Here is a 13,855-nt window from a genome sequence, read left to right on the forward strand (position 1 = left end):
TAAGGAAATTATATATGATTTCTTAGTAAATGAGTGACAGAGATAAGACAGGGACTTTAGCATTTCCTGAATTCTAGTCATGTTCTCAGTAGCTTATGGTCTCATTTATAATACAGTATCCACAACAATTTTTACATTAGATCTTTGCAAGTTTCATTATTTGTATAGAGGGATTATGTTCAGGATTTTGGGGGGATTGCATATTTATCTATAAATGATCTAAAGCAGTGTTTCTCCAGCTTTTCCTTTAAAGTACCCTCAGTCTGGGGATGTCCAGAGCAACTGGTCACAAAAAGGACATTTCTCTGAAGACTCCTTTGTCTTGAAAAAAAATGAGAATTTTGCATTTTTCTCCGTAATATATTTGTGTTTATTTTATTTTATTTAATTTTTTTTATTTTTTTATTTTTTTAAAAGATTTCATTTATTTATTTAACAGAGATAGAGACAGCCAGCGAGAGAGGGAACACAGCAGGGGGAGTGGGAGAGGAAGAAGCAGGCTCATAGTGGAGGAGCCTGATGTGGGTCTCGATCCCGTAACGCCGGGATCACGCCCTGAGCCGAAGGCAGACGCTTAACTGCTGTGCCACCCAGGCGCCCCTATATTTGTGTTTATTTTAATAAAAGTGTATGCGATTTTACTACAGTCTTTGATTGAATTGACATTCCAGAAAGGTGTCTCTCCTGATTATTTGTTGGCTTCGGTTACTCCCTAGTTCATAGCTCTGTGCTCCAGAGTGTGCATGAAAACCCAGTGCAAGAATCCAGGAATTAGTGAATTAAAAAGGAATGTTTCTTTCCGAGAATGGTGCACTTCTCTGGAGGGAACAGGTGCGCTGTCTCCAAAATCCCTAGGTTTGCTCTGCCATCAGAGTGAGATTTTAGAAGTTGCACCTTAACTTTGGACTTAGCAACTTTATTTAAAAATTTTTTTAAATGAGATTTGCATTGTGCACCTGTTGCCTCCTTTTCTATTTGAACTTTTTTTTTTTCCTCTGACTCTCTTCGTCAGGTGCTCTACAAGTTCGCTGCTCATGGCTGCCTTGAAGTTCTTCTGCATGTTTACCTTTATGTTTCATTTGGAAAAGAAGCCAGGCAGGTTCTTGGCAGATTTTGGGCAAATTCTGACATTAATGTTTATTATCTGAAACAGTATTTAGGCCCTAGACAGATTGCTTCATTTGACATTGCCTCATCTGCAAAAGCAGTATATTGAAGCACTCCTGTTAATGTTTGGTCGATTAACTTTTTTGGTTAAGTCTAATTATTTAAGAATTTTTAAATGTTCGATACTCAAATCTAAAGCAGTAGAATTAATTAAAATCCACCTTAATAATCAGTGTAGCTTTTTTGTGTAACAACTTGAGAAACTTAAATATTCATATGAAGTCCTCGTTAAACTGCATGCATTAGAAGTCAGTGTTTGTGTTGCTATTTGCAATCTGGTAACACAGAGGAGAAAACCATCAGTCTTGGATGTTAGATCCTACTATAGCTGATGGCCTGAAAGAACCTGACATGTTTCTTTAAGTGGTATAGTTGTATTCAGTTGAATTTTAGTGCTGTCTTCTGAATTATCCCAAACTGAAGTACTTCTTGATTTAGGAGTGCTTTTCAAGTTAACCGATAACTTTAGTTATTGTTCTTATTACTAACACAGTTAAATCAGGAGGATGCCCAAGATTAGTTTTTCTTCTCAAAGAGTTACTGGATCACTTCTGTGGTGAAATGATAAGGTAACAACTTTATGTAAATTTGGGAGTCTGTCTCTCTAGTATGAAGAAGAAAATTATCTTGTTTTCAGGTGGGATTGAAACTAAGGAATGCCATGCATTCTTATAATACTTTGCCATTTACAAAGTTTTTTATTTTACATGCCTTATGTTGTTTAACCTTACTGAAAGTTTGCTACTGGACTGAGTACATAAGAATATATATTTGTAATCAGTTGAGACCTTCATTTAATGAAAAAAAAATATTGATTTCTGAGCCTTTACAGTCATTGTAATCACTGTGAGGATTTTCTTTTACTTTGGCTAAATCTTGATACTTGTGAAACTTTGAAATAGGTAGTATTGTTTGGGTTTAATACCTTGTATCACGCTTGTAGTTCTTATTTATCAAGTGAGTAGCATGTTTCTGTTGAGAGGATGTAACTCTGGAAGGCAGGTGATGATGCAAGGGGGAAAGTGAGAATTGGAGACTGACCTCTGATCCCAGCGTGTCCTTCTGCGGTAGGGCTTAGGGCAGTACCCTAACTGTTCTCTCTTGGCCTCACATCATTTTGCACTGATAAAATTTGGAGGTTTAACTAGATGACCTTCCATATTCCTTCTACATCCAGAATTCTTTGATTTAAATTTTTTTTTTTTTTTTAGATTTTATTTATTTATTTGACAGAGAGATAGAGACAGCCAGCGAGAGGGAACACAAGCAGGGGGAGCGGGAGAGGAAGAAGCAGGCTCACAGCGGAGGAGCCTGATGTGGGGCTCGATCCCACAACGCCGGGATCACGCCCTGAGCCGAAGGCAGGCGCTTAACTGCTGTGCCACCCAGGCGCCCCTTGATTTAAATTTCTTACCTTTGGCTCAGTTCATTCTGGCTTTCACTTACTATTTAGCTGCTTAAATAATAACATGAGAGCATGCACCAATTTCAATTTTAAAGATGTTTCTTTCATGATATAATTTAATATTATCTTAAATAGATTGATGCATTCATTTCTGTGATATCTGGAACAGGGTTTTGAACTTAATAGGTACTCACTAAATTTTTGTTGAATAAATGCATCTTACCTTTTTATGTGGCTTTGGATTTATAAATGTAAATAATCTTTCTCAGAATTAGAATATGTTTTTAGGGAACTCAAAGTATTTTTATGGGTAGTGTTATCTGAGTTTATGAATGAAAACATTGTTTGCTGGAGTAGATAGGGATTTGAAGTTTGAATTAGGGAGGACATGCTGACCTTACCTTGTATTTTAACCTTCTCAATTATTGAACTTTGGAAAATAGCTTTAATAGTTGAATTTAATAAGTGGGCACTACTATCTTCTTTTTATAAAGCAGAAACTTGGGCTTATAGGTTAAATACTTTGCTCAGAGTAACACAGCTGATAATTCAAGGAGGCAGATAAAATCTAGGGCTACCCCTGCATCCTATACTCTTAGTTATCACACTATACATTTTAGTCATTTTTTTCAGCAAATTCTTAGAAAGTGCCTCCTTTTGCAAGGCTCTGGACTAGGTCCCTAGGATGTAATGATGCAATGATAAATAACAGAAACTGGGTCCCTATTTGTTTGAAACTAAATGGTTTAGGATGTTCTCTCCGGAGTTTTATATATATGAAGATTTATTTATTTTAGAGGGAGAGTGTGTGAACACAAATGGGAGGGGCAAAGGGAGATGGAAAGAGAACCTCAAGCTGACTCTGCCTTGAGCCCGAGGCAGGGCTTGATCCCATGACCTTGAGATCATGATCTGAGCCGTAACCAAGAGTCAGACGCTTAACCAACTGCCAAGAGTCAGGCACCCCCTGAGTTAATATATATTTTTTAAGTGCAAAACAAAATAATCCCTTGTCTTTTTGACATTAGTTTGGACATATGAAGTACTGAATTTGTGATAGAAGGTTCTGCTTAGGAATATCTGGCTTGTTAAGAGATATATGGTGGGGAAGTTCTTCTTGGAATGTTTACTGTACAGGTGAGAGTTATAAATCTGAACCATAGCTCCTGCCTTTTAGGGCTTTCAGGCCAGCTTCAGAAGTAAGACTGATAAATGAAAACAATCTCAAAGGAATTATAGAAAGCATTTAATCAAGATGAGGCTAATATAGTGCCAGTTATCTATATTACTGTTAAGTATGTAAATGATAATGGTGGTCTGGTGGAACATATCTTGAAAGAAAAATAAGTGGCGGTATATTGGAGGAGAGGAATGAACGAGGAATGATTGTGAGGAGGGATGGCCTTCTTTTTCTAGGCAGAAAGAACATATAAAGAAAGACATGGATGGGTACAGAGTTGTGTATAGAAGGGAAGGACTTTGCTGAAGAATAAATAAGGGTTTATATAATATAATATGAATAATCAAAGTATTACAGATATTCTAAAATATGAGAAATTAATTAGAATTTTTTTGACTTCAGGTATAGAAAAGCTAACTCAAATTGGCTGAAACAATAAAGAAATGTTTGTTGTTACATTGTTCTCATGTAGCTGGAAGTCCAGAAGTCTTGCAGATGTCAGGATTATTTGATGTAATGGCTTCATGCTGTCACCAAGGACAAAGGTTCCTGCCAGCTCTACATTCTGTCCCCTTTGATGATGTTGGTGGCATCTTTAGGCTTGCTGTAGAGGGATGGTACCATTTTGAGGTGTCATGTTTAGCACCGTCTGAAGAAGAGGGAACTGTTTCTTCCTCATTTCATCTTTAGGAATGAAGAAGCTTTTCTCACCACTCTCTCTTACAGGCCTTCCAGTGGGCTTCCACTCATGTCTCATTGGCCAGGATTGGGTTTCCTACCCATTCCTAACCAATCAGTGGCAGAGAGGATGGGTTGAATTAATCCATTAGGATAAAGTGGATATTTGAGAGTCAACAACAATGACTACTCCAAGAGTGATTTGAACAGTAAGGTGTGTATGAATGTGTGTGTGTGTGTGTGTGTGTGTGTGTGTGTGTTTAATTGGCCTTGACATCCACTATGTTTCTGGGGTAGATTTTAAGAAAACGTATTTCTCTTCTTAAGATTTTTGCATCTGTAGTGGCTCACCTTTGAATGTCCTTATTTGTGAAAATTAGTGCCTCAGCAAAAAGACATCTGGTTTGAGATAAGAATGTAAAACATGTTGATTGATTTAAATGCCATAAACACAACTCCTGAGTCTTGGGTTAAGCAATGAGAGAATGGGAAAGTTGGAATTTATTTTTCCCCCAAATGCATGTTTTATTTACTTTTTAAAATTTTTTAAAAAAGAATTTATTAGAGAGAGAGCAAGCATGAACGGGAAAGGGAGAGAGGAGGCTCATCCCAGGACCCTGGGATCATGACCTAAGCCAAAGGCAGATGCTTAACTGACTGGGCCACCCAGGAGCCCCCAAAATGCATGTTTTAAAATGAGCATTTCCACATTCTCCTAATCCACTGAAAAAAATGTATTTTATAATCTTGGTTATTTGGGGGCCTAATTAAATCTGGCAGTTGGGTTTTAAGAGGTGGCTGTCTACTTACTAATCAGTAGTAAGATTAATTATTTTGTGGGTGGGTGTCTTTGAACGAAATATTTTTAAGTATACACTCCAAGGGGCTTTGCCTTATTTGGTGTTTTTCATTCTGCTCATTTAGATTTCAGAATCCTTAGATTAGGGCTCTAGTTCGCCATCTATTGGTCTGTATTTAACACCCTTCTGCTATATTTTGTGGAATTACTATTTATGTGGAGATATGTATATACACTTTTTAATCAACTTAATTTTCTTTCCCAGGATTATAAAAAGCCAAGACTAGCATCTCTTTTGGATGTGTATACAAATATGTATACGTATATTAGTTTAGTCTTTGTGTAATTAGTGACTTCATCATTAGCTGCTTGCGTTTGATATTTGAAAACCATGACTATGACTGATACTGTGATTTTAAGAGTACAAATGGAAACGGATGGAAATATAGGTGTAGATGCTATAGGAGCTGGTGAGTTATTGTAACTTTGGGGAGGACTAAAACCGAGGGTGTTTTTTTGACTAGCAGAAGTGACGCATACCACCGGATACTGGTTCTGGTAAGCCACAAAACAGTATTGAGCATTTCTCATCTTCCTTTTTCGCAGTAGAGCATGCCCTTTCTATCTTACTGAATTTGATGATTTAATTGTTGGAATCATTTTTTATGTTCAGTCCTTTAAATTCTGATGATTCCCAGAGTTCCTTTTTTAAAAATCTTAAAGCACTGAATTAATCTTTTGGCAACTTTTTCTTTGGTTTTAAAGGATAGTGGAATTATACTTTGTGTGACACTTTGCATTACACTTAACTTTTTGATCTAGAAAAGGTTCCATTATTTTAAGGCCCTGTTTTGGGAGATGGATAAAATACTGTGCCGACAAACTGATCATGAGAAATGATAAAGTGCCACCACTTAAAACCAACTCTGGTAGGAAAGTGGGAAGTTTGCTTTTTGTTGTGAGATTTGGGTTTCTCTGTGGAGTTCTTTGTTAAACTTTTAGCATAGCAGTGAACTTCCTTTTGGTGGCGACAGGAAGCATAAATACTCATTGTGTAATGCCATTTGCCTGCTTTGGCGGATCTGCCAAGCCGTGACACCCAAAACAAGACGCGTGCTTCTTAACGAAAACTACAGTTCCCAGCGGGCCCGGCGCGGGTGGGCCATCACTTCCCCTCTCGCTCCCGGCTGTCCTTTCCCGGGCTGGCCCGGCGCGGGCCTTGGCCTGCGCCTGCGCAATGACGACGTGCGCCTTTTTTTTTTTTTCCCACCCTGGCGGCTGCGGAGCGCTGCGCTGAGGCTAGTGCCCAGGCGTGCTGCAGTGTACGGAGGCAGTCGGCTAGGACAAAGGGCGGCAGAAAGCGCTTCCCTGGTCAGGGAGCTTCCTACCCGATTCAGCGCGCGTTTAGCCCTGGAATAGTGTGGCACCGACGGCATTAGCCTGTTTACTACACAGTGCAAACAGTTCCTCGCTCACGTCCTCTTGCTCCGCCGCGCCTGCCAGCCTTGCCCCCTCATAGCCGGCGCGCGGCCCCGCCAGCCCCAGCGCGGAGGGAATGTGACGGCGTCAGTGCCTCAGGTTAGCCTCACCTCGGCCGGAGCGAGGGCCCGCGCCCGCCTGCCGCAGTGCCGCGTGCCGTTGCCGCACGTCTGGGAGCGGCTGGGTTCCGGCGCCGCGGCCTCCGCAGATGGAGGTGCAGAAACAGCGGCAGCAGCGAGGAGCCATGACTGAGGCGGCGGCGGCGGCGGCCGCGCCTCCTGGCGGCCCGCGGGGGCGGCGCGGCGGGCGCCCCCTGGCGGCGCGCCGGGGCGGAGCGGCCCTTCGCCGCCGCAGCCGCAGCCGGCGGAGGCGCTGCTGTCCCTCCTCCCCGTGTCCCCGGCGCTCGCCCGCTCGCTCGCTCGCTCCATTCTCCCTCCGCTTCAGATTAAAGGGGGGGAGGGAAAAGGAGCTCGGCCGCCATTTTCCCAGTGCCGCCGCCACCGCCGCCACCGTTCGCCGAGCCGGCGGGAGAACCGAGCACCGTAGCGAAGCCGACTCGTCTCACCGCGGCGGCGCGGGGGGCGGCCGGAGCGCGCTCCCCGGCCGGGAAGAGGCGTGCGGGGGTGGCGGCCGGGGTGCGGGCTCGGGCTGCAGACGGCGGCGCTTGTTTGTGCGGGGCGGGGGGGCGGCTTCACCCTCTGCCCCCGCCCGCCAGTCCTCCCGGCCGGGCTGCGGTCCCCGGCCGTGCCCAGGCCCCGCCGGAGCCGAGGAAGGCCGGAGAAGGGGCCCGAAAGAGAAGAAAAAGCGGCCGCTCCCCGCCGCCGCCGCCTTCCCCTCCCCCTCCGCCTCGCCCCCCCCGCCCGGAAAGTCAGGGCGGCTCCGGGCGCCGGGGGGGAGGAGAGCGGCGGGCCCGGGCCGGAGCCGCCGCCGCGCGCCCCCGCCTGCCGCCGCCGGCCCTCGGCGCCCAGGCCGGGGGCTGTTTGCAAACTGCGCCCATTTTGTGGGGCTGAATCCGCCCGGGCAACGCTCCTCCATCACGTGGTAGGTGCTGCTGCTGCTGCTCCTCTCCTCCTCCTCCTCCCGCTGCCCTTTCTCCTTCTCCTCGCTCTCCCTGTGGCTCCCATTTCTCTCTCTCTTTGTTAGTTGTAACTGGAAAGGCAGGGCAGGGCAGGAAAAATCCCCGGAACTTTAAATGGCCTCTCCGGGCTTCCCCGCTGCGGGTCCGGGGCTGGGAGTCGCCCCAAGGGCGGGGGTGTGCGGGGGCCCTTCCCCACCAGCTGCCGCCTCGTTCGCCAGCTTTTCCTTTGGCGTTCTATTTAAAAATGCGGCCTTAAGAACGCGGTTTATTCCCGTAAAAAAAAACCCCAAACAAACTCTGGCTCTCGCCTTGAACTTCTCTTGACTGCAGAAGGCCTTTCTCTGCTCGAAACACACATCTTGCGCGTTTCACGGTGTGTATCACAACTCTGATTGTTAAGTCAGATGGTTATTTGTTTCATGTATTTTATTTAATTTTTGTTGCCTGTATATTGAGGTCAGTTACGTTTTCAGATCTAGTCTCCCTCAGCCGGACGTGTTTGTTTGTTTTTTAAAAAAACTAAAGAGGAAGAGGCATTTATTTGCTTTTAAGTGAGTTTGGGGGGCCTGTTTTCCGGCTGTCTTTTGATTCTTCAGCAAATAGTTTGATTGTTTTCCATACGATGAACAACCTTACCCTTATGTTTTACTTAAAAATCCTTTTGTTTTCCATTGTCCGGATCCCAGTGTGGTTTTTTTGAGAAACACGTTACTAAACTATTGCTTATTGATTGCCTTAAGGGAGAAGGGGTGACATGATGGCGCCACTTTAAATTGCTCTCTTTCCTCTGATTTTCCCCGCTTTTATTCTGGAGGTCACTGGAGCATTTTTCGTGATCTGTTAATAAAACTATATTTGAGAATGTTAACGATACAACTTGTAGGGCTAGAGTTTGGTACCGTAAGGGTCGGGAGACCCGAATCCCGAGCTCCCCAAAGTTCCGAGAAATCTTCCTAGTCCTCCTACCTCGCCTCCCTCCCCTCCATTCACAATCCTGGTGTTGCCATCTCCTTTGTCACGTGGCTAGCAATCATTGTGTTTTTTTGTTTGTTTTGGGGTGTGTGTTTATATTTTTAAATTGTAGTCCAGAAGAACCTACCCCCTTCCCATTGGAAAGATCAAAACATTTTAGTTGTTTTAGTTTGAGAGTAGGAGAACATTTATAATAAATGATAAAATTACATAATCTTTGCCTTGCATAATCATGATATAGTTACAGATTGTTACTGAACTTTGTCTCTAAAGCACTTTTAAGTATGGAAAGTAGTACATTGGAATATGTTTTGCATTTCTTAGAATAGTCTGTAGTTTTGATTTTTCCCAGCTTCTTGGGTCTTTTCAGTACCAATGTTTATAAAGGCTTAAGTGGGTGTGTTTTCCCCTCCCCCCTTATATACGATGTACTTGGTTCCTTTTCTAATAAACTGCCTGACCAATTTAGAAATTTTCAGTTGTCTGCAGCCATTGTCAGTTAAAACTATTTTTTTTCCTCCTAACAACAGGGAATACTTTTAAGTAATAATTGTTTTCTGCCTAAAGGTATTTAATTATGTTTCTGTTGCATTTTTGATCCAGAGAATTTTTGCTTTTAATCCTTGAGGTTTAGAAGAATTGTTTCATTATCTGTTTCTTCTTGTCAGTTTTCCCAATAATTGGGTAAATTCCTATATTATAAAATACCAAGGACGTTTTTCCCTTGTTTTACATAGGTTACTAGCCACTTTTCCAATTTAAAAAAGTCTATAGTGAGTTAGTAAATATCTTAAAAAATAAAAGTAAAAATGAAATGTAGTGATTCTTAAATATGCATTGATTCATTTCCTTTTATCCTGTAGATTTTTAATGGTTTGGGCCATTTTCTTTGCTAACAGTTACATCATGTCATGTGATATGTACAGTGTGATGTGTAGTTCTAAAAATAAGGCAAGGTAAAAATGCTTATCCCTTGGGAATTTAAAAAATGTATTATATGTGGGGTAACTGTCCTCAGTCATGGAATTTTGATTTCGATTTCCGCTTTGTTTCTCCAACAAAGTATGCAATTTCTTTGACCTTTTCCGTATTTGATGTATTTGTTAGTGATCTCATGATTTGAGGTGGTTAACTTTTTATTTCTCAAGTATGCACCACTTGGAGGGAAACGTTAGATGTGACAGAGATTCTTAACATCTTATTGTGGTGAAGATGGTTGGTTTCTGAGGACTACTACATTTAAGTATATATAAAATAACTATTTTTGATTTGTGTCTATAGACAGTTACGAGAGTGATCAATTAATTTTTCATGGAGTTTGAGGTAAGGCAGGGTTTTTGGTCCTTCCGCTTATGTGACTCTGTTGAATGAAGTATTTAGAAGTGTCCCTGCATCTTTCCTAAAAGGCTTATTCAGAACATTAGTATTTGACTTTTGTGCTTTACCAAAGTGAGATGTTAAATTTTTGACTTGATTTTCTTTTTTCCTGCCTACACACGTTATTTCTGTGGTTAAACCTGCAGAACATTCTTTGATTGTTAGACTTATCATTATCCTGTTGAGGAAAATTCTGGAAGCTGGAAAAATGAGTAAGCCTAATTCACTTTTGAGCTTTTATCAAGGTGAGAAGAAAGGAAAATACTTCCATTTTTTTTTTTTCCTTCTTCAAACACTGCCAATACTCTTCCTTCTTTGGTAATGCTAACACTGGAGCCAGTGTCTGTACATCCTCTCCATTTTATTGGGTTGACCACAAATTTTAATTGTATTTTAAGGTGAATAACAGGTTTTAGATTTGTTCTGTTTGACATAACTCGAGTTATGTAATCTGTAAATATAGGGCCATTATGGGTGGTGATGCTGGTTTGAGAAGGTATTTTAGCATCGAGTAGAGTAAAGCTTAGTTGACTTGTTACACTGGAAAGCAATTTTAAAATGTAAAAAAACATGCTAGTCCAATATTGGATTTTCAAAACAACAGTTATTGAAAACCCTTTGTTTAAAGAGTAATGCTTATTCTTCTATTTAGTCAGCTTCCTTGGGGGGGGGGTAGGGGTTATTTTTTCTTGGTGAGGCCATTAAGATACAGAAACTAAGTGACTTCCTTCCTGGAGAGAGTTTTAAAAATTAATTGATCCCCCCACCCCAAAAGGATCTCTCCCCTGAGTTTGGAAAGGAGGGAATAGTACACACTAAGTATGTGGTCTTTGGTGGATTGCACCAGAACAAATCTCGTCATTGAGTGGTTATTATTTAGAGTTTGAAAGCACCTTTTCACCACCCTCTTTCTCTATTTTAGGTGAGTTCCTGCCTTGATTGGTTAAACTGTTCTGTGTGTCAGGAAGCATATTTTACTTTTGTACCCTTTTACTTGATCACTTTAAGAAGGAGTACAGTGCAGGTGTGTCTAATAAAACGGCCCAAACACCTGGCCTGCCTACGGTGTCAGTGCAGTGAGTACGTGGACTATGTCCTTTCCCTAAAATAGGACTTTAAATACTTTCTAGAAATCTAAATTCAGACTAGTTTTTGAGTCTTCATGTGGATTCTGAAAATGTATGTTTGAATTATAGTTTCTATCCTAAAAAATGCTTATTAGCATCTGGGCATACTAAGAATTGTGCAAAAATACTCCTGCCTGAGTGCAGTAATTCATAACACAAAATAAGATTCTTTCATCAGTACTTCTGTTCCCTGGAATGTGAGATCAAAACTCAGTGAACCACAATAATGGTCAGAAAAGACAGTATGAATTAGAAAAGACAAATATCCCACTGTACCAGAGGTCACTAACTCAATTTTGAAGGCCACAAGAAGGGTTAGAAAGTAAGTGGTATCCTTGGGTGTCACTTGCAGATTGTGGGTCATAGGAAAAAGACATTATGTATGGAAGGGTCTCTGTTAGTTATTGGTTCAGTTATCATTTGTTCCTACATTATACCCCATGCTTGTCTTTTATAACGTAGGGTAAAATGTATAGAAGAAAATAAGCCAGTTGATGTGATTTTCCAAAAAGAACTGAAATAGGTACCTTTTACGTGTGTTAATCTTTTTCATGTCTTTGATAGAATAAAGCTAAAGCTAAAAATGCAGAGTAGGAGGAAACCAACTACAATGTAGAGAGCACAACTCATATTCATGAATGAAAAACAAGCTTGGGTAGTCTGAAAAGAGAAACTTAAAGAGTGTATATGAAGATTTTAAACTTTTTATGTCAGGAGGCCTTTCAACGTGGAGACGTTTTAAATTCTTGTTTATTTTGTTGGGTAGCGGTGTCTGGCAAATAGTAGCTGTTTAATAAATGTTACCTTCTGCAAACCTTGCTTTTCCAAGATTTTAAACTAGCTCCGTAAAATTTTAATATTTGAATGCCCGACCCTCTAGAGAGTTACTTAACTGCGAATTATTTAGCTCTACATTTTATTGTTGTTTATTGTAAACTTGCCCCCCTTTTTTGCTAGTTCTAATTTTTTTTAGAATTACAGTTGCCACCCCAAGCTCTTGAGAGTCAGGAAATGTAAGGTGGAGGTAAATTCAGTGCAGTTTTATCTAAATGTTATCAAAAACTCTGGTTCTTGTTACTTGAACAGGTATCCCAAATGAGATCTCATTCTGAATTTTAAGTACAGCGCATTCTTCCCTTGTTTGGAAAAAGTTGCTTGAGTGGCATCAAACTTAATGGAGCCTCTCACATTTTAATTTCTTTTTAAAAAGGAAGAAGCTTAAGATCAGACCTGGGTAAATTCAGTTGGAGGGCAACTGTTGAGGAATAAAAAAAGATGAATAACAATTTTGTTGTTAGGATGTTAAACCAAAAATTGCTAAAAACTGATATGTAGGCATTCTCTTGCTACTTGCTATTTGGCCTTTGTGACTGCTTATTAGCACCTCCCCTGGAGGGTGTGAAGGAATAGAGGTGAAAGCTAATTAGTTTAGTTTCTGATGTTTGCTAGTAGAGAGGCTTTGTAGAGATACTAGTTGATTAAGTTGAACTGTCAGGGAAGTTTCATTAAACTGTTCATATATTTCCATGGAGAATGAGGAGGTTTAAAGACCTCAAGCATGTATCAAAAAAATTGGACTGCTGTTTTTCAGTTACTGATTTACTGCTTACCTCATAGTTTTCCCTTTGGCCTCCCAAGGGAATGAAAGAAGGGTGTTACTATTAACTTTTACATTTTCCTGGCATTGGAAAAGTTAATTTTTTTTTTTATCATTAATTCAAAACTCTTAAGGGATAAGGTAGGTTTCAGTGAGATCTTTAGAATCTAGTCAAGGACTGCTCCCTCCCCAACTCACCTGTCCGCTTTTGAATTGCTTGGACCTTTCAAGCAGTGTCTGGTTTTAGGATTGTTCAGAAACGCTTGTATTATTAGAGTTTGTTAGAAAGAAATGAGATAAAAATACATTTTTCTTTCTTTTGTGAGCAAAAATACATTTTTCTTTCTTTTGTGCGCTAGATTGGTTGGAAATTTGAACTCAAATGATAGGATAGAAATAGGATAAACTCCAGTAAATACTTCGATACATAGTTATCTTTTAAAACAATTTTTTGTTTATATGTTTTAAACACAAATGGGATTATAATTGTTATGTGGTTTGGGTTTTTTTTTTTTATGTAGCTGTATATCCTAGAGTTTTTCAAATTAAATTATGCAGTTTTCTTTTTTTAAATAACTGCATAGTATTCTAGTGTGTCGTTAAGTTTAGGGTTTTTTCCCCCTTGTATTACAGTTCTTTAGTGAAAGAATTATGCATATTTCTTTATCTATGAGAGTATTTCTGTTGGATAGTTTCCTAGAAGTGCAGTTACTAGGTAAATGTTTGGGTAGTTGCATTAAAATTTTTGATAGATACTGCTTTCAAAAGGCTTATGTAACCAAATTTAATAGTTTAAAAAGTACATTTAAAAAGTTTGCGGGTCTGAGTGCAGGTGCTTGGCATTGTAAGTGACTGGAACCTGAGGTAGATGAAGTCTGTCCTAGATTCAGTTGATGCCTGCTTCTTGTTAGGTTGTTATCACTTTATGATCAGACATCCCGGTTAACTTCATAATGGATCTCTATCTGATGCATTCAACATACAGTGTTCAGGTTA

General features: G+C 40.6%; 1 protein-coding gene across 5 annotated transcripts in view; it reads left to right on the plus strand.

Moving 5' to 3' along the window:
* KANSL1 (KAT8 regulatory NSL complex subunit 1) overlaps positions 1-13,855 on the plus strand; it is a 177,706-nt gene that overhangs the window by 21,720 nt on the left and 142,131 nt on the right. Inside the window, exon 1 of one of the 5 annotated variants that reach the window (XM_057318237.1) lies at positions 6,482-6,807. The exons of 2 other annotated variants lie outside the window; for them this stretch is intronic. The gene's annotated coding sequence lies outside the window, so the exon portion shown is untranslated. Of the gene's footprint in view, positions 1-6,481; positions 6,808-7,636; positions 7,750-7,796; positions 8,160-13,855 lie in introns of those variants that run through there. 2 more of the 5 variants (XM_026512560.4, XM_044389155.3) reach the window with 2 other exon arrangements.

The sequence above is a fragment of the Ursus arctos genome, unplaced genomic scaffold (assembly GCF_023065955.2).
Source record: "Ursus arctos isolate Adak ecotype North America unplaced genomic scaffold, UrsArc2.0 scaffold_24, whole genome shotgun sequence".
Classification (NCBI taxonomy): domain Eukaryota; kingdom Metazoa; phylum Chordata; class Mammalia; order Carnivora; family Ursidae; genus Ursus; species Ursus arctos.